The 26,820-nt window shown below is 35.8% G+C and overlaps 2 pseudogenes; one reads left to right on the top strand and one right to left on the bottom strand.

Moving 5' to 3' along the window:
* The first annotated feature begins 689 nt into the window (after positions 1-689).
* Positions 690-21,925, top strand: LOC120148437 (annotated as a pseudogene).
* An 86-nt stretch (positions 21,926-22,011) lies between these two features.
* On the bottom strand, positions 22,012-26,820 carry LOC120148430 (annotated as a pseudogene).

The following is a 26,820-nucleotide window of genomic DNA, read 5'->3' as shown; positions in this document are numbered from 1 at the left end:
CTTCTGCAAATATCCTTGGGTCTCATCCATCCTGCTCTCCAGCATCTTCATTTTGTTTTCCCATTCTTCTTTTTGTTCTTCCCACCCTCTAGGAACTCGAGCTTCATTCCCAGTCTCTTCATTACTGTTTGATATGGCTGCTGATTCCACTTTATCACCCACCTTATCACCCATCTGTTGGATTTTCTTCTGCTTACCCAGCTTGATGTTGGATCTTTGATAAGCTCTGATTACCAATTGTTATGAACCTTAGTGAATTCAAGAAAGAATTTAGGGATTTAGAGAAATTTAGAAGAATAGATTTAAGAGAAAAGATGAAATTTTCATTAATTGCCAGAATAGATTGTTTGTCAGTACAATATTTCATTATATTCCTTCAGTACAAACAAATCTAATAGAATTTATTCTGTACAGCTGGCAGTCAACTGATTCCAACAATCCTTCACGTGTTGGGTTGTTCATCAGCAAGCCCAAACTGGTGACTCCTCTCTAAGCAGGCCAGTTCCATAATCGATCCAACCTGGGCTCTTGTTGGATTCTCCACACGAGTCTCCTGCTCCAAGTTAAGAGACGGTTTCTTCTGCTCCAGGTATTTTTTTCATTTCCCCCAATTCCTCACTCGCAATCCCTAATCCCTAGACAAAAATCCCTCCTAACATTTTCCCTTTCTCTGCCATGTTCATAACAAATATCTGAAATTGTATAGTTACCACTACTTGGTCAATGGCTTTGCTGTGTTTATCACCCCTGAACAGGTATGTCATCAATCAACATTCCTCATAATTACCCATAATTTTGTCAAATGCCATCGTCATCATTATCCTGCTGAGTGCTTGCTGAAAGTTGTAGCATTTTTAAGTTTAATATTTTTTTATACTTACTAAATACATGAAATATGTTTGACTTATCTTCTTTCTGTAGTTGTACATATCATTTAGGTTCTTAGCGTCTTAGAAGATGTCATGAATATAAGCTTTTAAGTTCCTTTTTGGAAATTTTGTTATTATTTAGGCAGAATGGTCCTAGTTTTGTTGTATTCTTTTTTTCTAAGGCGAAAAAACTAGAAGTTGCAAATGTTGTAATGGATTTCTCTGTTAGAACTGCAACCACCCATACTCTACAGTTTTTGGGTTTGCCGAAGGGTGCATGGTCCCAGGGAGGAGGATTTGAAACTGCTGGAGAGGGAATTGTAATTGGGTTCATTGATACCGGTATTGATCCAACTCATCCCAGCTTTGCTGATGATGTGTCCGAGCATTCATACCCAGTTCCAGCCCATTTCTCTGGCATTTGTGAGGTGACACAGGAATTTCCATCCGGATCATGCAATAGGAAGGTTGTTGGAGCACGCCATTTTGCAGCATCTGCTATAACTAGAGGAATATTCAATTCATCACAGGATTATGCATCACCATTTGATGGTGATGGCCACGGCACGTGAGTGAACCTTTTGCATTTTTGTGGATCATTGTTGTGTTAGTAATATTTTCAGTTCTTTGATGCTAAAAAACTTGCAAGCTCCCAATAGAAACCTGTAAGCTCTATATGCTAAAAAAACTTGTAAGTTTTCAATACACTTGTGAGCTCTATATCACCAGACTAAAGATGATATTATGTGTAATTTATTGTAGTTTGTGGTTATGATTCCCACACATTTCTCCAATCCCTTGAGAAACTTGTAACCTCTATATGCTACAGATAAACTTGTTCGACCATCCTTCACTTTTCTGTTGGAAGAACCGACTTTGAATATATTATTTGATATTCTTCCCTCCTTGCTTTGCTCCCATGTGGACAATGCTCGTAATATTAGATAAGCCTACTTATGTGTTAGAGTGACGTTCTTTTCCCTTGACTTTTCCTAGATTTTTAAGGGTAGTGCTTTGCACACCTGTTCCTCTGTTTAGTTCCATTGATTTAAACAAAATATCATATTGTCATTCCCAATGTAAAAAAAGTTGTTGTTTTTTGACAATATAATAATGTGAAGCAAATTGCTTGATGTTGGAATCTCAAAGATGGCCGTTTACTTTCTTGAATAGTAATTGTTACATATATAAAATCTTTCTTTTCACATAATGTAAGAACAACGGGCCTATGTTTTCCACAGTAGTGTCAATGCTGAGTGATCTGCAATAATTTCTGGCTACCTGCTTATGTGCTGACCTGATATTATTGGTTTTGACTCAATCCTCTAATGCTACCAATGGATATAATATTAACGCAGGCACACAGCTTCTGTTGCTGCAGGAAACCATTGGATTCCAGTGATGGTTGCTGGACACCACTTTGGAAATGCTAGTGCGATGGCTCCCCGTTAACAGTAAGTTTACGGATTCCGTTTTCAGTTATTTACCAAAACTATAATTTGAGCACGAATCATTTTCAGTTTTCATAAAACTGTTATTTAACAAATTTAATAAATTCCTTGGTTATCATTCAACTATGCTGCTGAGTCTTGGGCATGATTCCAGCTGAATTTTCTGAGCCAGGTTTACTATAGGGATGCGTCAGATTCCTTTCCAGTATTTCTGTTTAATCATACTGATGATGTGGCCATGTTTTCCAGTATTGCTGTATACAAGGCTTTGTATAAGAGCTTCGGAGGATTTGCTGCAGATGTAGTTGCTGGTATAGATCAGGTACATCATAGTTTGAAATGCAAGTGTCGACTAGTATTTGAAAATGATAATTTAGAGACTTGCTTTTTGGAACTGATATTATAACTCAGATTTTATCTAACAAATTACCTGAGCCTCCCCCCAGGCCCCCCCCCCCAAAAAAATAGTGTCCATTGTTATAAGAAGCCTCTTTTTTCTACATTTGCACCAAATCGACATGGCTTTTCTGTTTAAGAAGTCCTTTTGTTAAATCAGTGTCAATAAAGGAAATAAAAGCCGTAGGGATCTTCTTGGGTAATATTTCTGTTGGCTACAGTGGAAATACGTTTATTCATTTATTTGTAAGAATTATGCATGGAGATAGAATCCTTCCTTTCACTGAAACCATTTTTGCACCACTTATCAATTGCTTTATCATGAAACATTTTCAGGCAGCTCAAGATGGGGTTGACATCATAAGCTTATCAATAACTCCCAACAGGCGTCCACCTGGTATTGCAACATTTTTCAATCCCATCGACATGGCATTGCTATCCGCTGTAAGATTGGCATTTTTGTTGTGCAAGCTGCTGGCAATACTGGGCCATCACCTAAGAGCATGTCTTCTTTCAGTCCATGGATCTCCACCGTTGGTGCTGCCTCTCATGACAGCATATTCTAACTCCATCATCCTTGGAAACAATGTAACTATCCCTGGAGTTGGGCTTGCACGTAAGTTTACCTTTCAAATCTATTGGCTTCTCCCCATCTAAAGGTACTGCCTAGTTATAACTCAAAATACTTTTTCTTATACTATTTTATTATTTTTAGCTATTTTCTGTGCGTATTCTTTTTCCGTGCTGGATTTTTGTTGTAAATTCTTCTCTCCCCTTCATCGAGTGACTGATAAATATGAACTATACAAAAGTCTTGGGATGATTAATAACTAATACTTGTATGATCTCCCCACTGAAAGGTTGTTGCCTATTATGGCTACTTAAAAGTATCTTTCTTATACTGTTTTGTTACTATAACTATTTTTCCATTGCATATTCCTTTTCTGTGCAGGATTTTTGTTGTAAATTCCTCTCCCCATCATTAACTAATCGTTTCACTCCTGAAATTTATGATTAGTAGTTCGATCCTTATATATCAAAGCCTATGCTACTAACTCATTGATGTATGGAATTGTGGTATTATAAATATCATGCAGAGTATCCAGTATTACTAACCTTACATAATACTTACTTTCTTCCTCTTTTATTTTTGGCAGTGGGGACGGATATCGGCAGTCCATGCTCTATGCAATGAAACAACACTGGCCAATGATATCTATGTGAGCGAATGACAAGACTCCAGTTACTTCAATGAGAAACTTACTCCACTGGAAATGCCTGGCATTATTAATTCCATCTCCAGAGGATTCCAAGATGCAGATTCTACATATTATTCCTGCAAGCCACATACAATTTTTTTTTTATTTCTCATGTCTCGTTTTTTTTAATTAATCACTAGTATCCGATCTATTGACTGACTAATTCAGATCTGGTATTGCAGAGGTGAGGGCAACCCTCCCAGCCCAGTTTGCTCCATTTGCAATCGCCAGGATTTGAATCTCTGACCTTGCTTAAGGGACCTAGTGCCTCATCCTACTAGACCAACTGGTTGTTGGTTCGTTTATTTGTTTTTAATTGAATATGGTGGGAAAATATTGGAAATTCTTTCTAAAACATCTGATAAATTGTTAACAGTGTAAGAATTTGGAGTACTCTTCCTCTACCTCTGCACACATGCACAAACACAAACACAATCAGAAAAATTACTGATTTTTATAATTGTTGTGAGCAGATTTTACTCAAATATTACAATTCTTCTTTGGAGAGAAGTGGTCTTACAAGGAAATTGCTAGATTTGGGGCAGTAGCTACCATTTCAGGTGGACTGAAAGAAAACTATAGCATTACTGCTCCAAAGGTTATGTATTACTCGGCCAGAGGACCAGATCCAGAAGACAGTTTACTAGATGATGCAGACATAATGAAACCTAACTTGGTTGCTCCTGGAAATATGATATGGGCTCCCTGGAGTTCGCTTGGTACAGATTCCGTTGAATTTCAAGGTATTAAAATAGGGAAATAATGGATTGTTCAGTTAAAATTCTATATGAGCTACATTATTCCTAAACAATTTGTCGTAACCGGTTTTCGTCCGGGCACGAATTTTTAAATACTTGGCAGGAAAAGTGATGTGAATAAATGGTTTAAAAAAATAATTCGGAGTCACCATCGGCCTTTTGGGTCAGGTAGGTCGATTACCTAAAAATTATCTTTTAAAAGAGTTTTTAAGAAAACATCAGTTAAAAGATGAACTGATCTGCGTTTTAACCAAAAATTCATTCTTTTTAATAATAAAAAGGGATTCGTGGTCGGTTACGTTTAGGGAAGGATTAGCACCCCTACAACGCCCAAAATTGGTACTTTTTAATTATAAATTGTCTCTATTATTAAAAATTAAAAAAATTCAAAATATATTTAATTTAAATTTATATTATTTCAAAATTAAAAAATATCGGAAAAGAACTTCTAGGTGCCTTAAGACAGCTCTTTTTTTCAATATTAAAAAATAAATAAATGACAAACATTTTTTATGACAAAAATTTATTTTAATATAGTAAGATATTTATTTATTCAAAAATATCAGAAAATGGCTTCTAGGTATCTTAAGACAGCTCTCTTCTTTGATATTAATAAATAAAAATATATTAAAATTTTAATATTTTAAATAAAACTAAATTATAATTTTTATAATATTTAATTATTTAAAATACCAGAATAGGACATCCAGTTATATTAAGACTGCCCTTTTCTTTGATATCGAAAATAAATAAACACTATTATTTAAAAAATATATATATATATTTATATGACTAAGATAATAATAAAATAATAATTAAAGCAATAATTAAAATATAAAAGTAATAACAAAAATAATATTGTAATTAAATAATGATCAAAATAAAAGAAATTCAAAAATTATAAAACTAAATATAAAGTATTAAAAATAAAGATAATAATTCGAAATATTATGAAAGATAATGATTAATAGTGTAATTTAACCTAATTAATTAATACGTGATTAAAATAATAATTAATAAACTATGAGGGACTAAATTTGATATTTTCCTAAATATATATAAATACAGTTAATGGTTAAAATATAATAAAATAAAATTTAAACACTAAATTAAAACGAATAAAAGTCAATTTCAGTGACTAAATTGCAAAGTTACAGAACTATAAGGGTTGCAGAAAGGGTTTACCCTTTCTTAAATTACACAGATACCCTCCCCAGAACGACGTCGTTTGGGGAGGGTTTTAAATACCCTAAACGCCTGGCCCGAAGGGCCAAGCTTCTCATTTGCCTCTTTCCTTTCTCTCTCAAAACGAGAGAACCAGAGTTCTCTCTGGTTTCTCTCTAGTTTCCCTCGCCGGAGGGAAACCGACAGCCATAGGCCACCGTACTCCGCCGCCGGCCACCGCCGCCGGCCACCGTAACGGTGGTCGGAATTCACCAAAAACACCCCCAAAACGTAGATCTAAATGCCCTAAGACCGATTCCGGTCTTTGTTTTCCCTAAAAGACTCCTAATCGGAGTAAATCTACGAAAATACCTTCGGTATTTTCTGTTCTCCAGCGATGTTTAGTGCTTCCGACGGTGGTCAAGGCTCCAAGGGTAAGTTTCTTTCTTCTTTCTTTGTTTTCTGTTTTGGTTTTATGTTGGTTGTGGGTTCGTCTCTGTTCGGTTCTTTCCTCTCTGTTTTTTTTTTCCGTTCTGTTTTTTTTTCTTTCTCTGACGTCCTCTTCTTTCTTGCAGGTGTGGTGGCTTTTATAGCCACCACTGAGGCTCTCGTCGGACCGGTCCCGAGAGGGAAGCTTCGGTGAGTCACCAAACTATGTGGTGACTCACCCCTAGAGCAGCAACTTGGGTGGTGACAAGGCGCTTCTGGAGGCTTCGAGGGGATGGCGTGGCACTGATGGCGGTGTGGCAGCAGCTGAAGCGTCAACGTGGAAGTGGCGGTTGAGCAGAGGCGACGGCTGGGCTTCTAGAAGCATCAGAGGCGGCTGGGGGGGCTAGGGTTTAGAAACCCTAGCTGAAACCCTAAATGTTTAGGGTTTCCGGTTGGTCTGGGCCGGTTCTGGTTTGTTTGTAACTGGGCCGGTCCAGTTTTGTAATTATTTATTAAATAATAATAATATATAATATTAATAATAATAAATAATAATAATAATAATAATAATTATTATTATAATAATAATAATAATACTAATAATAATAATAATACTAATAATAATAATAATAATTTTAATAATAATAATAATAATATTAATAATAATAATAAATTTAAATGAAAAAATGATGTCTACAGCTGCCCCTCTTTGCTCATCCTTGTGTTAACAAGAATAGAGCAAAGCCGAAAAAGACAATAATTTTTTCATTTGGCTTCTTTTGAGCAGGATGGAAATGTTTGAAAACATCATGCACTGAAGAGCTTACAGATGACCCGAAGGTTTTTTGAAAACATCAAAAAGCTCCCGAAGGCTTTTTGGAAACATCATGCACTGAAGGACTTACAGATGACCCGAAGGATTTGAAAACATCAAAAAGCTCCAGAAGGCTTTTTGGAAACATCATGCCCTGAAGGACTTACAGATGACCCGAAGGCTTTGAAAACATCAAAAAGCTCCCAAAGGCTTTTTGGAAACATCATGCACTGAAGGACTTACAGATGACCCGAAGGCTTTGAAAACATCAAAAACCTCCCGAAGGCTTTTTGGAAACATCATGCACTGAAGGACTTACAGATGACCCGAAGGCTTTGAAAACATCAAAAAGCTCCCGAAGGCTTTTTGGAAACATCATGCACTGAAGGACTTACAGATGACCCGAAGGCTTTGAAAACATCAAAAAGCTCCCGAAGGCTTTTTGGAAACATCATGCACTGAAGGACTTACAGATGACCCGAAGGCTTTGAAAACATCAAAAGCTCCCGAAGGCTTTTTGGAAACATCATGCACTGAAGGACTTACAGATGACCCGAAGGCTTTGAAAACATCAAAAAGCTCCCGAAGGCTTTTTGGAAACATCATGCACTGAAGGACTTACAGATGACCCGAAGGCTTTGAAAACATCAAAAAGCTCCCGAAGGCTTTTTGGAAACATCATGCACTGAAGGACTTACAGATGACCCGAAGGCTTTGAAAACATCAAAAAGCTCCCGAAGGCTTTTTGGAAACATCATGCACTGAAGGACTTACAGATGACCCGAAGGTTTTGAAAACATCAAAAAACTCCCAAAGGCTTTTTGGAAACATCATGCACTGAAGGACTTACAGATGACCCGAAGGCTTTGAAAACATCAAAAAGCTCCCGAAGGCTTTTTGGAAACATCATGCACTGAAGGACTTACAGATGTGAGAAATAGTTTACTAAGTAAGAAAACTAAGGAAATCGTTTTCTTACTTTTCAACAATTTCATTTTTAGAAAGGATTGAATGAAAAACTATGGAAATCGTTTTCTCATTATTTTTCAAAATAACATGTTGATTGGGTAACATGCCCCAATCTCAAAATAATGCTCATTTTTTTGTGGATTACGTCCATCTATTCTTCAGATGTTTGCGTGATTCCTGTATTTACGGTTTTGAATACCTTCTTCTTGTAAGGTATTTCTTACCATGAATCTTCTTGTTCTTCCGAAGATCTGTAAAATTTCATTTTTGAATGCACTCAGATGTATCAATGTAATGCATTGTCTATTGTGCAAATGATGTTCTTATGAATGCATGAATGTTGATGCAATCTTCATTTGACTTCAAAGTGGTGAACTTGGTCTTCCTTCACTTCATCATTTATTGCCAGGATTACCTCTAGATATCAGTGTAGAAACTTATGCTATCAAGCTTGCATTCATGCAGAATCATCTGATCAACTTGTATCTTTGCTGTCTTCTTTGCTTTATAAAAGTCTTAGAAGAAATGTTTCACTTGTGGAACTCTTGTCGTAGTCAAAATTATGATCCTGATGCCCCATTTTGTCTTGCATAAAACCAACTTTATTTGCTTGGACTTGTGTGTAAATCCCATAAAGCTTTCATCTTTAAAAAGAGAACCTATCATCTTTGAAGAGTGTAGATGTAGATATGCCTGACTCAGCAGGGATTAATTAGGAGAGTAGAGTATGTTCTTATTTAACTCTTGAAACATCACAAGGAAGATTTATTCCAATTCCTTTCATGTCTCCACATATAATCAGATCTCGAATAAGGCAACTTAGACCATATCATGTCGAGATGCTTAACAACAACTTGTCGTTCAACCTTAGTTGGCTCCACTAGTTTCTTGTTGTCAAAATTTTCAGCTCTTCTTCTGTGGAAAGAAGTCTTCATTATATCTCACTTTTAATCTTGAAGTTGAAGAAGACAAAATTCATCTTGGGTCAATAAATGGAAACCATATGATTGCAACACTGGTTCAACACCATAATCACTGGTTCATAAAACATTTGACAACACATTCATCATCTCATGTGGCTTCTGCTTGGATTGCCGGTCAAGAAACTTCTTTGCATAGTGTTTAAAACTTTTGTATAATGTCACAAGACCATTTGAGAACAAAACTCCATGGGGATTCAAGTGTGATGTTGGTATGACCAAAAAGTTGGTCAATTTCTTAAGATATGCTAGTGTTGAATTGAATAGGAGACACTAACTGATCTTGATATCATCTCAGGCAAAGACAAATGTGATACTGATCACATTTTCTTCTATAATGATCTTTGTAGGAAGTAAAAACACATCAACTGTAGGATCAATGTACAGAAAGATATCCGTGGAATTTTTGCAGCTGGGGATGAAATACAAATGATAAAACCAAAATAGATGAAAACTCAGTTCATCTTGGCTAGCAATGATGATCCCAAATAACAACGGGAATAACAGTAATATAAGTGAGAGTCGAGTCTCCCTTTTCAATGTCATCAAGGAAGCAAAAACTGATGTGAAAAACAGCTTCATAATCTCAATAGTATGGTTGAAATTATTTGCTAGGAATCTCAAAGAAATATTTTCAATTATCACCGACACACAGAAGGCCAAATTCAATGCTGAGATCTTAAGGAACTGAACCCCGGATCAAGTAGTCTACCTGGGGATCATCTTTATTCATGCAACCGTAATGTAGTTTATCAAAGAACACACTGTCATGTGACATACGGTTAAGAAGATGCTGAGTAAACATTTATTCAACATCATGATCATAACGTAATTGCCTGATGAACGAAGCAATTATGTATAGTCAGCTCGACTGTCACTGTTTTACCATTTTCATTCTTCATATCTTTCTGTCTCATTGGAAATATTTGTTCAAGTCAATGATCTTGACACAGGATGATATGGGCCTTCAGCATGCCCCAATATGGGCTAATACAAGCATGCATAATGCATCGACATTCTTGATTCTGATTGAAATGGGCTTTCAGCATGCCCCAACATTTACTTCTTGTTAATCTGAGCCTTCAAAATGCCCCACATGGATCTGTCTGAAGGAACCTTTAAAATGCCCCAACATTTGCTGATACAGATGCTAAAAGTATGCTCAACATTACTTCTTGTTGAGATGAGTCTCCAAGAATGCCCAAATATTCATATTGTTGTGAACCTTCAAAATGCCCCAATATTCTATTTCTGGTGGAAATGAGCCCTCAAGATGTCCCACATGAAACATTTCTATCTGAAATGGGCTTTCGAGATACCCCAATATTCTGCTTCTGATTTACTCTTAATGTTTGTTTGATTGGAATATCATTATCCTCTTGAGGTCTAATTTTGACAATGCACTGTTGTAGGTACTTGTGGATTTGTTCGTGCCCCAAATCTGTTTATCTTGAATGCTCTCATTATGGTGTCAATAAACAGCAGTGTTGTCAAGTAACTGGAGGAATTCTCTTCATGTTGTCACAAACTTAAGAAGTACTCAGTCATTCTGACGGAAATGTCTGAGATATGTGTCTTCTGAATGAGGTGACTATTTTCTGAATCTAGAGGGATTTAATCAGACAGAGTAGTAAAAATAGCTTGGTAATCCGTTCCAAGCTGACACAGTGGCTTATCATCTTTCAGTGAAGGCCATATCTGAAATATACTTTTCTGTGGGAGAGAAACCAATTTATGCAGACAGTAATCTGATGCAATACAAGACTACATATACAGTGATACAGGCTCTTCAAAAATCCACACCCATGCAACATGTTGATTCTGATAATAACTCATCTGATTATGAAGCGATCTTTCAGGATGATTTGACAGATATTGATAGTTCTTCTGATATCGAGGAAATCATGAGTTCTGATTCTGATGAAGAGAGTAAACTGTTATACTTGACAAAAATGGGATTCTCAAAGGCTGAAGCTTCAATAACCATGGAGAGATGTGGTTCAGATTCATCAATTGCAGAATTGACAGATTTTATATGTGCTGATCCAATGGCTAAGGTTACTGACGCATTTCTTATGGTAGAAGATAGGAAGCCATTATGCAATGATCCCAATTACAAGCAAAGGCGAAACTTGGGCTATGATTTGTGGAAAAGGAAGAAGCAGAGGAAGCTTGAAAAGAAGCTTCTTAATGAAGATGATCATGCAGTTCATCTTTCAATTCCAATGATCGGTTCTGGGGTTCCTACCAAATTAGATCAGATAACTCAAAGAACACTTCAAGAAGATGCTATTGGGTCTCCTTATTTCTACTATGAGCAAAATTCATCTTTTAAATCCAATGATTGATTTTAGAGTTCATACCAAATCATATCAGATAATTCAAAGAATACTTCCAAAAGATGCTATGAGCACATTCATCTTCCAAATTCAATGATTGATTCTGTGGTTTCATACCAAACCAGATCAGATAACTCAAAGAACACTTCCAAAATATGCTATGAGCACATTCATCTTCCAAATTCAATGATTAGTTCTGTGGTTCATACCAAACCAGATCATATAACTCAAAGAACAACTTCCAGAAGATGCTATGAGCACATTCCTCTTCCAAATTCAATAACTGGTTCTGTGGTTCATACCAAACCAGATCAGATAACTCAAAGAACACTTCCAGAAGATGCTATGAGCACATTCCTCTTCCAAATTCAATAACTGGTTTTGTGGTTCATACCAAACCAGATCAGATAACTCAAAGAACACTTCCAGAAGATGCTATGGGTCTCCTTATTTCTACTATGAGAACGTGGCACTTGCTCCAATTAATGTTTGGACTGGAATATCACAGTACTTATTCGATGTATAGCCAGAATTTGTAGATTCGAAGCATTTTCATGCTGTTACACTGAAAATAGGCTATATTCATAATCTGCCAATTGAGAACAGATTTCCTCTTATCTTGTTTTCTCCATGCACTATACATGATATTTTTCCATTGACAAAGAAATGATAGTCTTCATGGGATCCAAGAACAAAGTTGAACTGCTTACAAACATGTACAAGAAGTTCCAGATTGACAGAAAGGATCTGTAAGGCTCTTGAAGCTTTATGACGATGAGCTACCTTCGAGTGTCCAGAAGTATGTTCTTGATGAGTGCCGAAAATGGAATCTGGTATGGGTTGGAAGAAATAAAGTTGTTCCACTTGAACCTGATGAGGTAGAAATGCTTCTAGGTTTCCCTAAAAACCATATATAAGGAGCTGCTAGAGACATGTTCTCTGGTGATATCAATGTCCTGTCTCTTGTCTCTGGGATCAATGATACAGAAGTTGCCTTTTATTGTCTTGGCATACTTTTGAAAACAGATGTGCAAGAACTGAATGATGATCGGTTGGAGCAATTGATGAGTAGATTTGGTAGATTCGACCTTGTTGTCGGTGGCATCCAGCGTAACAACCTTACTTATATAAAAGGCCTATAAGGGTAGATTCTGTTCCAATGTCTTGTTCTGTGCCCTAAGTCCTCAAATTCAAATTCAGCAATCTTCTGAAGGACATAATGGATATCATCTTGACAAAGAAAATGATCGTCATAGAAAAAGTAGCAATGATGTATCAAGACTTGAGCTAACACCAGAGTGCAGGTAGTGACTTGTTCATGGCTTTATGATGTAATCTTCTAGAGAACATGAATTGATGGTTGGGGAAAATAATCTGTCTGGTTATGCTTATTGCCCTCAGCATGAGATAAACGATAATCTTTCTTGATGAGCTGCTAATAATGTCATAGGGGAGTGTTACAAGTTCAATTCTCCAGTCTTTCTGACTTCTCAGACCACTTGCTTTCAAAAATGTGAAGTGCTTCATTATTCTGGCCTCGTTCATTCTTTTTCTACAACAGAGGTAGAATAAGCAACAATTGCTTCAAGGACCTTCCTCATTTGAGACTGTCCTGTTTGAAAATGTTTTTTCATCCTTTGTTTATTGAAGAATGAAAGACTTTTACAAAGTATTGCCCTTCTTAGGTTCACAATAGAATCAGATCATAAACAATGAGTTTAATAAATATCAAATAAATCAACTACACTTTTAAATCATTCAAAAATCATAGTCCTATGGCAAGTGTCAGAATTATTGACTGATTTGAGGTGTAGGTTGATTTTGGTAAAATAGGGTCTCTCAGGTTAATCAAGCATGTTGTCTTCTTCGAGCTTCCACTAACTTGAAGAAATGGTTGTTATGCCCATCTTGTAGAGATGCTTCTTGTTTCCAAAATCTCATGAACGTCTTTGGGATGTGTGGTGCTCCTTTTAAGAGCTTAAAATTGTCTCTTATATCGTTGTTGCACCATTCAATATTCGAGTCGCCTTTTCAGGTTTTCAACTCGATTCCTCCTTTGGTTCTAAAATGTTATTTAAAAATTTACATCTTGAAACCCCCTTTTATCATTTTTTATATCATGCATTAAAGATTTTAAAAACCAATTTTTGCAAATAAAAATCAATCTTGAGAGGCGGAATGAATTCTGAAGATATTCTCTTTTACTTAGAAATCCATGTATGATTAAAATGGACTTTTCAGGTACGTAACGTAGGCCATGGCTTATGGTTACGAAAGAAAGGGATAAAAAGGCCCAAATAAGTGTTTAAGGGTAATCAAACCAAGGATCAATTCATTCTGATGTCATCAATCTTGCCTTACTTAACTTGGATCTGCTTTGTTGGGGATTTTTCCATCATCTGGATCCCTCTAGACTGCCAAATTTTGGATTCATTTCCATTTTCTCATATCTTAAGCATTTCTTGCTCTTCTTGTTTGTATTTGATCAACCTTGTAACTTGAGGCTCAATAATTCACCCATCTTGATTCAATTTTTTTCTTTTTCTTCTTTTTTTCTTCTTTCTTTGCTGGATGAGTATAATACTTCAATTGCTTTGAGCACCTCCTTTTACTTTTGCATTTTGGAGGTTTTCCATTATTCTTGATTGGATTGATCTTCAAGCACTCTGTATTTGACATACTTTGTAGTTCAAAACTTTTATGACTTCATGGAAACTTGTCTTCGTAATAAAACTGTATTGACAATCTTTATTCTTGTGAGCCAATATCCTTTACCTTGCCTCCCAATGTAGAAGGTGATCCTTGGTTAGGGTTGAATTAGAAGAAACATTATTCAGGCTCAAATGGGGACAACAAAGGATATATATATATATTAAAGGATAAATGAAACAATGCCGTTCATCATCTCATACACAGAAACCTTTGTAAAAAGAGGTATCCACAGGGGAATGAATATTCAAGATTAACTTTATTTACATGAAAAAAAAATGTAATTAATGCATGATATATTTCTTTCAATCAATCACTTTCCCCTTCTTCTTTGAGTATGCCCTAATCACTCGAAATTATCATCAATGAGTTGGTCCATGATGCCTCATCTCGTCTCTTCTTGCAGTAAGATTCACGGATAATTGAAAGTTTGGTTCTTTTGAGGTCTTTTGGTTTATGATGGTTTTGTGTTTGGAAGGATAAATGTGTGACTCTTAAAGTCATGTATATGGTGGAAGGGGTAATATCATAAATCAATCGACTCTACCCGAGAAGGTAAACATCTAGAGTTTGTGTCTCAAAAACAGGTAGAGACATTTCTTCAGAATCTCAGATAAATGTAGTGTCAGGATTTAGTTTTGGTAAGGGTCAAGTAGTTGGTATTGGACGGGATATTGAAGATATAATTTTACCACTTGCCAATAGATCTATAACTTTTGAAAAATTAAAAGAATATTTAATCTACTTGATACTCAATAATCTCAAGATTAAAATTTGATTCCTTGCTCATAACCATAAAAGCAACACAATATTTATTTATTGCACAAAAGGCGGAGAAAGGAAAAAAACATATTCAAACAAGATGCTGAAAATAGAAAGGTACTACAGTTGGTAGATAACACTTCCACTTATTTATTTTATTATGCCTCATTACTCCTATAATGGTATGTAATAGGATCAGGGTTCTTTTCTTCATTTGCCCCCATTTCATTGATCATTTCTTGTGTCAAAACCCCTTTGTCAACAAGCATCTCAATTTTTTTTAACAGTGGCCTACAATTGCCTGTAGAATGCCCTTTTACCCCCAAGTGGAAATTACAAACACTATCTTGATCATAGTTATGAGCAGAAGGGTTTGATGTCACTTTAGTTGGTCTTGGTGTAATGTACTGACCTTTAACCAAATGAGGGTATAAGTCTGAAATAGAAGTTTGGAACACTTCTAAAGTTTTTCTTGATCGCATGACTTTCTTTGGTCGATCCGAACAGTTACTTGCTCTTTTTCTTTTGCAATTGCGAGGACTCTGGATGCAACATTCATTCACATGATCAGCTTTTGCTTTTTGATCCGTCGGGCTCCTGGATGTGACTTTTGAGTTTTCTTCATTGATTACATTCTCAATTAAATCTCCACTTGTCACAAGATTCTCGAATTCGTTTGTCGGATTTGCCTGCATTAACTTGAAGAAAGGCGCTGGAAGGGAATCACGAAACATACGTGATATTTCTTCTTCTAACATGGGAGGTTGAACTTGTGCTGCCACTCCTCTCCATCTTAGGGCATATTCTTGAAATCTTTCATTGGTTTTTTTCTTTACTCTTTGAAGATCCATACGTGTTGGAACTAAGCCTTTAACATACCGATATTGTCCCAAAAATGCATTAGCTAGATCTACCCATTTCTTGATCTGTTCTTGGGTCAACTGATTGTACCAGACTACTACTGGGTTAACAAGGCTATCATGGAAAGAGTGAATTAACAGGTCATCAGAATTTAAATATCCTCCCATTTTTCTGCAAAACATTCTTAGGTGGATTAAGGGACAACTTGTGCCATCATATTTCTCAAAATCAGGCATTTTGAATTCATGGGGAATAATCAAATCTGGAACCAAGCTGAGCTCTCTTGCTTCTAATTCTTTGTGGGAAGTATCAACACATTTCATATTTTTGATTGCTTCATCCATCTTCTTGAATCTTTCCTCATATTGTGAATAATGAACAAGGCTATTCTTTGGGTTCAATTGGGATGCCCCATAGGGTTTTACCATTTTCGACTCTTTAATCTGACAGCATGGTTGCTCTTTATCAATTATCTCTTCTTTATCAGATGTCACATACTGGATAATTTGATTTGATCCATCTGGTACTGAATCTGATGTTTCTTTCCTTATATCCGGAGGTAACCCTGTCAATTGTTCTGGCCACTGATCTTGTAATCCCTTATAAGATTGCTCCATGATGACAGTAAAGTAATATGAATGAATGACCTTGGTTTTACTGTTACAAAACCTTTCATTAATTATTAACATGTTTTTATAATTAAAGTTCATGACAGTACTTAAATAAAAATGTGAAAAATGCATAAATGGAAAAATAAGAATGCAAAATGTGCAATTCAAAGATATAAAAAGTAAAAATACAAAATGAAAATGCACAGATACAAAATGTAAATGCATGTATGAAAAGGTGTTACTTTAGAGTGATCATCTTAGAACATATTTCATTGAACACAAAAGCTTCAGTACATCAAACAAAACTTTTACATGTAGGGGACTACTTTTAGTCCTAACTTCAACAAAACTTTACATATAGGGAAATAACTTTCCCATTTTATTCTCTAAAACCAAGTTAGTTTATCAGCTTATGGACCATATAGCTTGTCTGAACTGCAACTTCTTCCATGACATTCTGGGGTTCTTTCATTTCCTATGTCAATTCTTGGAGTTGATCATTTTCCTTTGTGAGAGAACATTTGTGTTCAAAAAGTTTTTGGACAAAATCTTCATGTATGTTGCAACTCTTTTTCAGTTTGGTGACCCCTGCTATCCACTCTTCTGGGGTGTTTCCTATACCAGCATTTTGAAAAGCTTGACTGACCTTCTGGAAGTCTTCATGTATGGTTTCCATTTTGGTGCTCAATTTATCGTTTTCAATCTTCAAATGACGTTTTTGAGCTTCAAACCTCAGCAAATCTTCTTCTCTCTGGGCGCCCCTACTGATATTCTTACCTTTGAAGACTTTTGGTATTAATCTATCAGGACCCTTGGTTACCAAACTAGGTCGATCATTTACCATAAATTGTAAGGTTCCATGATCCAAAAGACTTTGGACTCGGCGTTTGAAGACAATTTTCGATAGTATGTCCTTGAACTCCGGCATGATATTCACAATGAACGTTGATGTCATACCAATTTGGATACGGAGGTTGAAACGGTTTTATGTAATATGGAGCTATTTCTCGTGCTTCAAGTAACTTTTCATACAAATCTTTATATGATATAGGTATAGCATCAACATGAGAAACACCTTTTGTTTTGGATTGAACCTGAGTTTTAGACGTCGGGAGCAGACCAAACTTTGATGATTTCTGATTACATGATTTCTTCTCTTCTCTGGGAGCTTGTACAGTCGTCACCATTTCTTTGGTATCTCCATACGATTTGTGAATACGAATGATGACTGTCTGTAATTTCTCTAATTGGTTAGGAATCAAAATCCCTTGCGTATCTGAAACTGCAGAGTTAGGTTCATTGAGCTCTCTCTCTTTCTGTGCTGGAATCTCTTTTCCTTTGGCCAACACAGATATTCTATCCATCATCTTGGACATCTACTCTCTTATTTCTCGTATCTCCTCTTGCTCCTTAATGGTCATACGATCTTTGGGTGCATAGCTTGCTTCTATCCTCGGAGTTTCCTCAGAATGTCTTTCTTTGGCCGCATCATATTTTGTTTGATTATAAAACTTTTTGTCCATTTACGATTTCTTTCCAATATGATGAACAGTCTTTCAAGTAAACACCTTTTGGTTATGCTATGATCATGCAATGCAAACAAAAGAAATGAGAAAAAATAAAATAGTTAGTACCAACTAATAAAAAAAATCTATTTATCAAGGTATAAATCTTAACCTCATGCTTTCTAGTTCCATGCTTTGTTTGGAAAATTTAACCTAACCGCATGATTTTTAGTTCGCATGCATTTATTTAGGAAAAGGAAATAAAATAAATTAAAAGCTAGAGCTTATTTCTCCTTTGTGTATACCTACTGACAAAATTTCGGCATGGTTTCAGATCGGGAGAGTTTCTAGGGTTTATTATATGCAGGTTTTCAGTTCTAGGAGTAAAGGTACTCGAACTGTCCTTGTTGATGCCCCCTTGGGCTATCAATCCTCAATCCTAGTCCATTACAGACTTAAGCGGATTGAGTTCAATTCGAGGGGATACATTTCTCTATGCCTGACACGGAGAATAAATTCTCACGAAGACAGAGAGCATATGAACCCTGGAAGTTACTTGCTAGGTCTGACACGGAGAATAAATTCTCACGAAGACGTCGCTTTCACTCCCACTTAAAAGGGACAACTCAATTATAGAGCTTTATGTTATGCAATGCAAGTGTTGTGTGTGAGGAGAAATATTCATACCTCTGACAAAATAAATAATGAAATAAAATACTTATAAATAAAACATGTAAATATTATGAAAATAATAATTAAATATAAAAATTTTGAAAAGAAAAAAATTAAAAATTAAATATATGAATTTTTAATTTTTAATTAATAGAGACAATTTATAATTGATTTTTAAAAGTTTGACCGGTTCCCAGCGGAGTCGCCAAGCTGTCGTAACCGGTTTTCATCCGGGCACGAATTTTTAAATACTTGGCAGGAAAAGTGATGTGAATAAATGGTTAAAAAAAATAATTCGGAGTCACCATCGGCCTTTTGGGTCAGGTAGGTCGATTACCTAAAAATTATCTTTTAAAAGAGTTTTTAAGAAAACATCAGTTAAAAGATGAACTGATCTGCGTTTTAACCAAAAATTCATTCTTTTTAATAATAAAAAGGGATTCGTGGTCGGTTACGTTTAGGGAAGGATTAGCACCCCTACAACGCCCAAAATTGGTACTTTTTAATTATAAATTGTCTCTATTATTAAAAATTAAAAAAATTCAAAATATATTTAATTTAAATTTATATTATTTCAAAATTAAAAAATATCGGAAAATAACTTCTAGGTGCCTTAAGACAGCTCTTTTTTTCAATATTAAAAAATAAATAAATGACAAACATTTTTTATGACAAAAATTTATTTTAATATAGTAAGATATTTATTTATTCAAAAATATCAGAAAATGGCTTCTAGGTATCTTAAGACAGCTCTCTTCTTTGATATTAATAAATAAAAATATATTAAAATTTTAATATTTTAAATAAAACTAAATTATAATTTTTATAATATTTAATTATTTAAAATACCAGAATAGGACATCCAGTTATATTAAGACTGCCCTTTTCTTTGATATCGAAAATAAATAAACACTATTATTTAAAAATATATATATATATATTTATATGACTAAGATAATAATAAAATAATAATTAAAGCAATAATTAAAATATAAAAGTAATAACAAAAATAATATTGTAATTAAATAATGATCAAAATAAAAGAAATTCAAAAATTATAAAACTAAATATAAAGTATTAAAAATAAAGATAATAATTCGAAATATTATGAAAGATAATGATTAATAGTGTAATTTAACCTAATTAATTAATACGTGATTAAAATAATAATTAATAAACTATGAGGGACTAAATTTGATATTTTCCTAAATATATATAAATACAGTTAATGGTTAAAATATAATAAAATAAAATTTAAACACTAAATTAAAACGATTAAAAGTCAATTTAAGTGACTAAATTGCAAAGTTACAGAACTATAAGGGTTGCAGAAAGGGTTTACCCTTTCTTAAATTACACAGATACCCTCCCCAGAACGACGTCGTTTGGGGAGGGTTTTAAATACCCTAAACGCCTGGCCCGAAGGGCCAAGCTTCTCATTTGCCTCTTTCCTTTCTCTCTCAAAACGAGAGAACCAGAGTTCTCTCTGGTTTCTCTCTAGTTTCCCTCGCCGGAGGGAAACCGACAGCCATAGGCCACCGTACTCCGCCGCCGGCCACCGCCGCCGGCCACCGTAACGGTGGTCGGAATTCACCAAAAACACCCCCAAAACGTAGATCTAAATGCCCTAAGACCGATTCCGGTCTTTGTTTTCCCTAAAAGACTCCTAATCGGAGTAAATCTACGAAAATACCTTCGGTATTTTCTGTTCTCCGGCGATGTTTAGTGCTTCCGACGGTGGTCAAGGCTCCAAGGGTAAGTTTCTTTCTTCTTTCTTTGTTTTCTGTTTTGGTTTTATGTTGGTTGTGGGTTCGTCTCTGTTCGGTTCTTTCCTCTCTGTTTTTTTTTCCGTTCTGTTTTTTTTTTCTTTCTCTGCCGTCCTCTTCTTTCTTGCAGGTGTGGTGGCTTTTATAGCCACCACTGAGGCTCTCGTCGGACCGGTCCCGAGAGGGAAGCTTCGGTGAGTCACCAAACTATGTGGTGACTCACACCCCTAGAGCAGCAACTTGGGTGGTGACAAGGCGCTTCTGGAGGCTTCGAGGGGATGGCGTGGCACTGATAGCGGTGTGGCAGCTGCTGAAGCGTCAACGTGGAAGTGGCGGCTGAGCAGAGGCGGCGGCTGGGCTTCTGGAAGCATCAGAGGCGGCTGGGGGGGCTAGGGTTTAGAAACCCTAGCTGAAACCCCAAATGTTTAGGGTTTCCGGTTGGTCTGGGTCGGTTCTGGTTTGTTTGTAACTGGGCCGGTCCAGTTTTGTAATTATTTATTAAATAATAATAATATATAATATTAATAATAATAATAATAATAATAATAATAATAATAATAATTATAATAATAATAATACTAATACTAATAATAATAATAATAATTTTAATAATAATAATAATAATATTAATAATAATAATAAATTTAAATGAAAAAATGATGTCTACACAATTAACTTGGCTTCTTAGGTGAAAACTTTGCAATGATGTCTGGAACTAGCATGGCTGCTCCTCATATTGCTGGGCTTGCTGCACTGATAAAACAAAAGTTTCCTCATTTCAGTCCTGCAGCCATCGCATCTGCACTCTCGACAACTGCTTCTGTTTATGACAAGAGAGGTGGCCCTATAATGGCCCAGCGTGTTTATGCTGATCCTGATGTAAACCAGTCTCTAGCAACGCCATTTGACATGGGCAGTGGTTTTGTGGATGCTACTTCGGCCCTTGATCCTGGTTTGATCTTGGATTCAAGTAAGTCATTCTGCTTTTGTCTGTAAGACTTTCTTCAGTAGTTTTATCTCCATGTGCATCTCATTCTTACTACATACTTGCTTGTTGCAGCTTATGATGATTATGTCTTTTCTTTGCGGCATCAATGGTTCTGGTCCAGTGATCTTGAATTACACTGGTCAAAACTGTTGGGGCTATAATTCTACGATTGGTAGTGCTGACCTAAACCTGCCATCCATTACACTGAACCAGTCTAAAGCGGTTGAAAGAACAGTTACTAACATTGCTGGCAGTGAAACGTACAAATTTGGCTGGAGTGCTCCATACGGGTTGTCGACGAAGGTGACTCCAACTCGATTCTTCATTGGCATGGGAGAGAAGCGGGTATTGACAATAATCTTTAATGCAACAATGAACCATTCTGTGGCGAGCTTTGGGAAGATTGGACTTTTTGGAGACCGAGGTCATAAGCTCGGCATTCCACTATCGGTCATTGTAAAATTATCCTAAAATACCACTAATAGCTGAGGGTAAAATGGTGATTTTAGTGTTGGATTGGATCAGGATCCTTTGGTTTGTTGGTTTTCTTCTTTTTCAGCTTCAGCTTTCATGGATGTAACCAAATTTTTCATTCGTTTAGCCTGTAAATGCATAAAATCAAATTGTATTATAGAAATAAAAAGGATGAAAGAATTTGTCACAGTTTAATTGCTTTTGATTGCTTCGTCCGATGATATATAATTGTTGGTAACGTGGAATTAAACATGTAAGAAAATGAAACACATTTAAACATTGTATTTGATCAACAAAAGTAATTGAATCATATCACGGCAATAACCACATACAAAGAATGAATGCCATGTGTTGGGCGTTTCAATTGGTCTCAAGGTCCTCTCATTTTCTCAACAATGTGCCTACCCTTTCTTCAATGTGACGCTTCTTCTCTTCGAACTTCTCTCCCATTTTCTTCGTCAAATCCATCATCCTTGCTCTCCTCCCGGTCTTCTTTGGCCTTGAATCATTGTCATCACCTACATCACTCTGCCTTTCAAACTCAGTCGGAGACCTAGATGATACTGACACAGAATCTGAAGTTTCCTCTCTATTCTGCTGATGCATTTCATCTGGTTCATCAGTTGCATGAAGGGGAGTTCTTAGATCTTGCAAGGACCTACTCTTTGCTGAAGAGCTTGATGATGACACGACATCAGACTCGGTGACTCGGCGACTGGTGACAGGTGCCTCTTGATTAAGCCATATAAATGGGGCCACTTCCCTTGGGACCCAATCATCTTTTTCTGCTAACATCCAAGGAATGCATGCACTTTCACAGTTTGGAAGCACCATTGTTTCCCGTATAGCTGCCTGCACAAATAATGGAAGCATCAGCTGTAAGTTCACCTGGTCAGATTCTTTCATAGTATCAATCCCAAAGTTTAGAAATGAAAATTGTGACGTAGCTCATTATATGTTTTCTTTGGCTGAAGCAAAGATTGAAAGGTAGATCTACTATCATACCAGATCTGATCACTGAAAGGGCAATTTTAAACGATGAGTGATCTTGTAAGAAGATACATGCAATTAGACGAAATATTATCATATAAATAATTGGAAGGACAATTTTAGCCAACAAATTTTTAGTCATATGCAGCATCAAGAACCATATCATCTTCAGCAAGATTCCAAAATGTCTAAAAACATTGTAGAAAAAAACCAATGGTTCCAAGAAATTATAAATGTGGAGAAACGCCCAAACAAATTAAAAGATAAAGCCAAATTCACCACAATTTTTTCTATGACAAAAAAGCATGTATCAGGTTAAAAGGAGAATGGAAAAGGAATTCATAATATTCAGTGAACAAGTTAAAACCTTTCCCTCTTACAACGCTTTAGAACATAAGGTGTCTTAGTCAATGATGTGGGATCGTAAGCCTTTTATTTTTCTTCCCACGAGACACTTGGTGGCATAGGGAGTTTTATTTATATGAAGATATTATGTCATTGTCAATTGCTTACTTCCGAATTACACGATAAATGATGTAAACTCAGCAGATAAAATTGCTTTAAAACCAAATAAAATCACGATAAATAAATCTAAAACTAGAGACATCTTTCAACTTTTATTTGTTTCACATGCACAAGGAAAAATAGAGAAAATAATCACTTCGTTTTATCACAACTTTTTTCACTTATAAAACATTTTTTCTCTTACAGATGATTGGTATGCCAAAATTTTAGTGTACACCGTCACAGGATAGTCAATGCTTCATGGGGAAATTTAAATAATCAATCCAAAGAATAAAATGAAATAGTAGAAGATATGTTTTTCTAAAAACAAATGATATTCATACCTTAAACCGACTGATCAAGAATAAAGCAATATGGCCACTAGTTATCTTGTGTTCCCCAACAGAAGACTCAAGGCCAAACTCTATGTCAGGCATGGACGTGAAGCCAAACCAAAACTGATCAGAAGGGGGTGGTTTTATAAATAACCGGAGCGTTCCTCGAAGGGATGCAACCCTTATTGACAAAGACAAAGGCACCTGCAATTTGAAAATACAGGTTATGTTTGATCCTCAAATACCAAGTTGAAAGTATTTTAATTGGCTGATTTAATATTCCCTTTTTTAAGTTTCTGGATCTTAAACTATATATCTTTACATAAATACCTTCATAACCCTTTATTGCCATTTTTTTGGTTCTTCTAAGCAGAACCATATCCGTATAAAGAGATTATACACAAACCTGTGAAACCTGTTTGGCTACGGAATTTACAACAGACTTCCATTGGGATGCATAGCTTGTTGTTGGTGCAGCTTTACTGCCTTTTAGACCATCTGGAATCCGAAGAGAGTGAAATCAAAAGTTAAAAATAGCAACCATTATCATGGTGACATAAAACCTCCTATACTAGGGGGCTTCATTACAGCAAGACATCAATACATGCCGACACCAGGGCAGGGATTTGGAGTCAACAAGGCTTTCCATTTAGAATTTTTTTCAAATTCTAATATATACAACTTTATACAGAGGCTGCTACTCTTCAACAGTGTGTCCGAATGCTTTTAACATAAATAGATATCCACATTTTAGACAATTATGTTATAATTAAAAAACTATCAAAACACATTTATGCATTATGCAGATATTTTGGGCCATGTTGATGGATAAGTATAAAAAAATTAGCTATATTTTTTATACTCACCTACTTTAGGGTCGACATCATCTTCTTCAGGAAGATTCAAATGCTTTCCAAAATGCTCAAAGCCTTCAAGAAGGTCTGAAGAGACATTTTCAACAGAATTTGTTTCTGAATTTGAGTCCACCAGGCCTTTTTGAAAATATTGGTCACTAACTTCAAGTCTGGTCTCAATTTCTAACAGAATTCCACCAGAATATTGAGCATCAACTTCAAATGCGCATACTTCATGCATGTCTGTAGGAAGAAGCCTCATTGCATGGATATAAGGTGGCAGATTTCCAATGTCTAAATCAGTACAAATGACTTCACCTACGTAACTAGGGGTCCTCATATTGGACAATGTTCTCTGTTATAACAAATCATGAAAAGAATCAAAAACCACCTTCGATGTACATTAAGATACGTTTTCAAAAGAACTAATTACATGAATACCTAGAAGGCAAAATGACCATTAAATTCTAAATCAACTTGATACAGTAAAAGTACATAAAAAAGTAGTCCACATTGACATCAAAATACTTGGGTAAAAACCAAAATTTTGTTGGTAATTATACTAACAAAGGAGACATTAAATCAGGAAACACAAAATAAACTGCTTGAAATAAACAAAATAGGTCTCCTTTTCCCTTGTTTTGGCTGGGAAACAAATCAAAATTCAAGGTGCAACTTTTTTTATAATAACAAATAAACCAAAAAAAGAAAAAAGAAAAAAAAAAGACATGAACACACAATACCAAGCACCAAGAAAAATGAAAGAGAGAAAGAAAGTCTGGTTCTGGTTAAGATCCAACCTGAATCCGTGCTTGGATAGAACTTTTCAACCCTGCATTTCCTTTGATATCAAAAAAGATTCGAGAAATTAGCAAGTTCCAGCAAAGTGTCCCTTCATCAAAACTGAACTTGTCTTGTTCTGAATCAGCATCAGAAGCAACAGAAGCACTTTGACTAACTGAACCTTGCTGTAATGTAAATGCCATATTTTCTTCACTTGAACTGTTTGGTACTTTCTTAGTCACTGAAACTTGGGATGGATGCTGTTTCTCACAAGTCTTTCTATCTTCATGGGAAGTTTGAGATGTCCAAATTCCCTTATTTTCCGTACCAGGCTTTAATTTGGAAAATTTTCTCCAAAATAATCTAACTTTTGATGAAGAACCATCAAACTTACCTCCATTATCCATTGGCTCACCACTGAAACCTAAAGAAGGTTTCATAAATGACATATATCCAGTATTTAAAGATGCCAAGTAAACATGGAAGTCCTCATTCAACTTAGCAAACCAGCTCAGCTTTTCTTCATCCTTGCACGAAGCAAGACGAAGAGCTTTGCACCATGACTCCTTCTCCCAAGAAGTCTCCAGATAAAGATAAATGGTTTTACTTCCATTGTAGATGGGTGAAGCTTTTCTTTCCACTTTTATTGGAAATCTCTTGGCCCTATCAAACCATTTATACAATGCAAACAAATGAAGCAAAGTCAAATATTTTGAAAGTGCATAACTTAGAACAACAGATTAAGCTATATCATAACAGCATGGCATTGTATGATTCAAAGGTGACAAATGAAGTCAGACATATATATTCTCAACTCTTAACAGTGCCAACATTGTTATGCCAACAAAAGCTTCACTGAAAACCCAAAACTTTAACTTACAACTTGAAGCAAAAGGGTGGAACAGAAAGGCTTTAGAATTGAGACTTAAGTAAGAACCATTGTCGTATATACATGAACATTGAACATTGTAGTAAGAAAGAAGAGTAAAAGCAAAGGGCAGAACACCATTTTCTTGAGGGTAAATTGGTAGCGGAAACAGCCTCTATGACGCAGCCCTTAAGGGGAATGGTAGTGCGAGAAGAATCAGAATGCACGAAAACTAAGTTGTTTTCCAGGATTTTAGCATGCTTTCGAGTAGGGGAAACCTCCAAAGGCGAGTCCTTTTTCGCTTCTGCTCTTTGGGCGCAGGAGCTTTTTCTGATTCAAGAACCCAAACAGTTCCCTAACACAACATGATGCAAGCAAGTTCAAATCCTAGCCAAAAAAAAATAGATGAAAGAAAGACGGGGGAAGCCATACCTGCTTGTTGTAATTGAAATCGAGGGAAAATTGGGACTGTGCATTAGAGGCAGCAACAGACTCTCGTTTGATCCTTCGATTCAATCGATTTAACAAAAACAATAATCCCACCACTTGCAGACTCACAATTGCTACCACTCCAAAAACCAGCCCAAGGAAGAAGACGCTCCACATCTTTGGGTTCAATTCAACTCCTGGGATGAACGAACCGTCTTTGTGGATACTAGTCTCTCTAAATCCATGTTTCTTTCTTGCTTACGCGGTAACTTCCCCTTTTA

This window comes from Hibiscus syriacus, unplaced genomic scaffold (assembly GCF_006381635.1).
Source record: "Hibiscus syriacus cultivar Baekdansim isolate YM2019G1 unplaced genomic scaffold, ASM638163v2 tig00110957_pilon, whole genome shotgun sequence".
Lineage (NCBI taxonomy): Eukaryota > Viridiplantae > Streptophyta > Magnoliopsida > Malvales > Malvaceae > Hibiscus > Hibiscus syriacus.
Note: the sequence above shows the minus strand (reverse complement) of the source record. Positions and strands in the feature narration are given on the sequence as shown.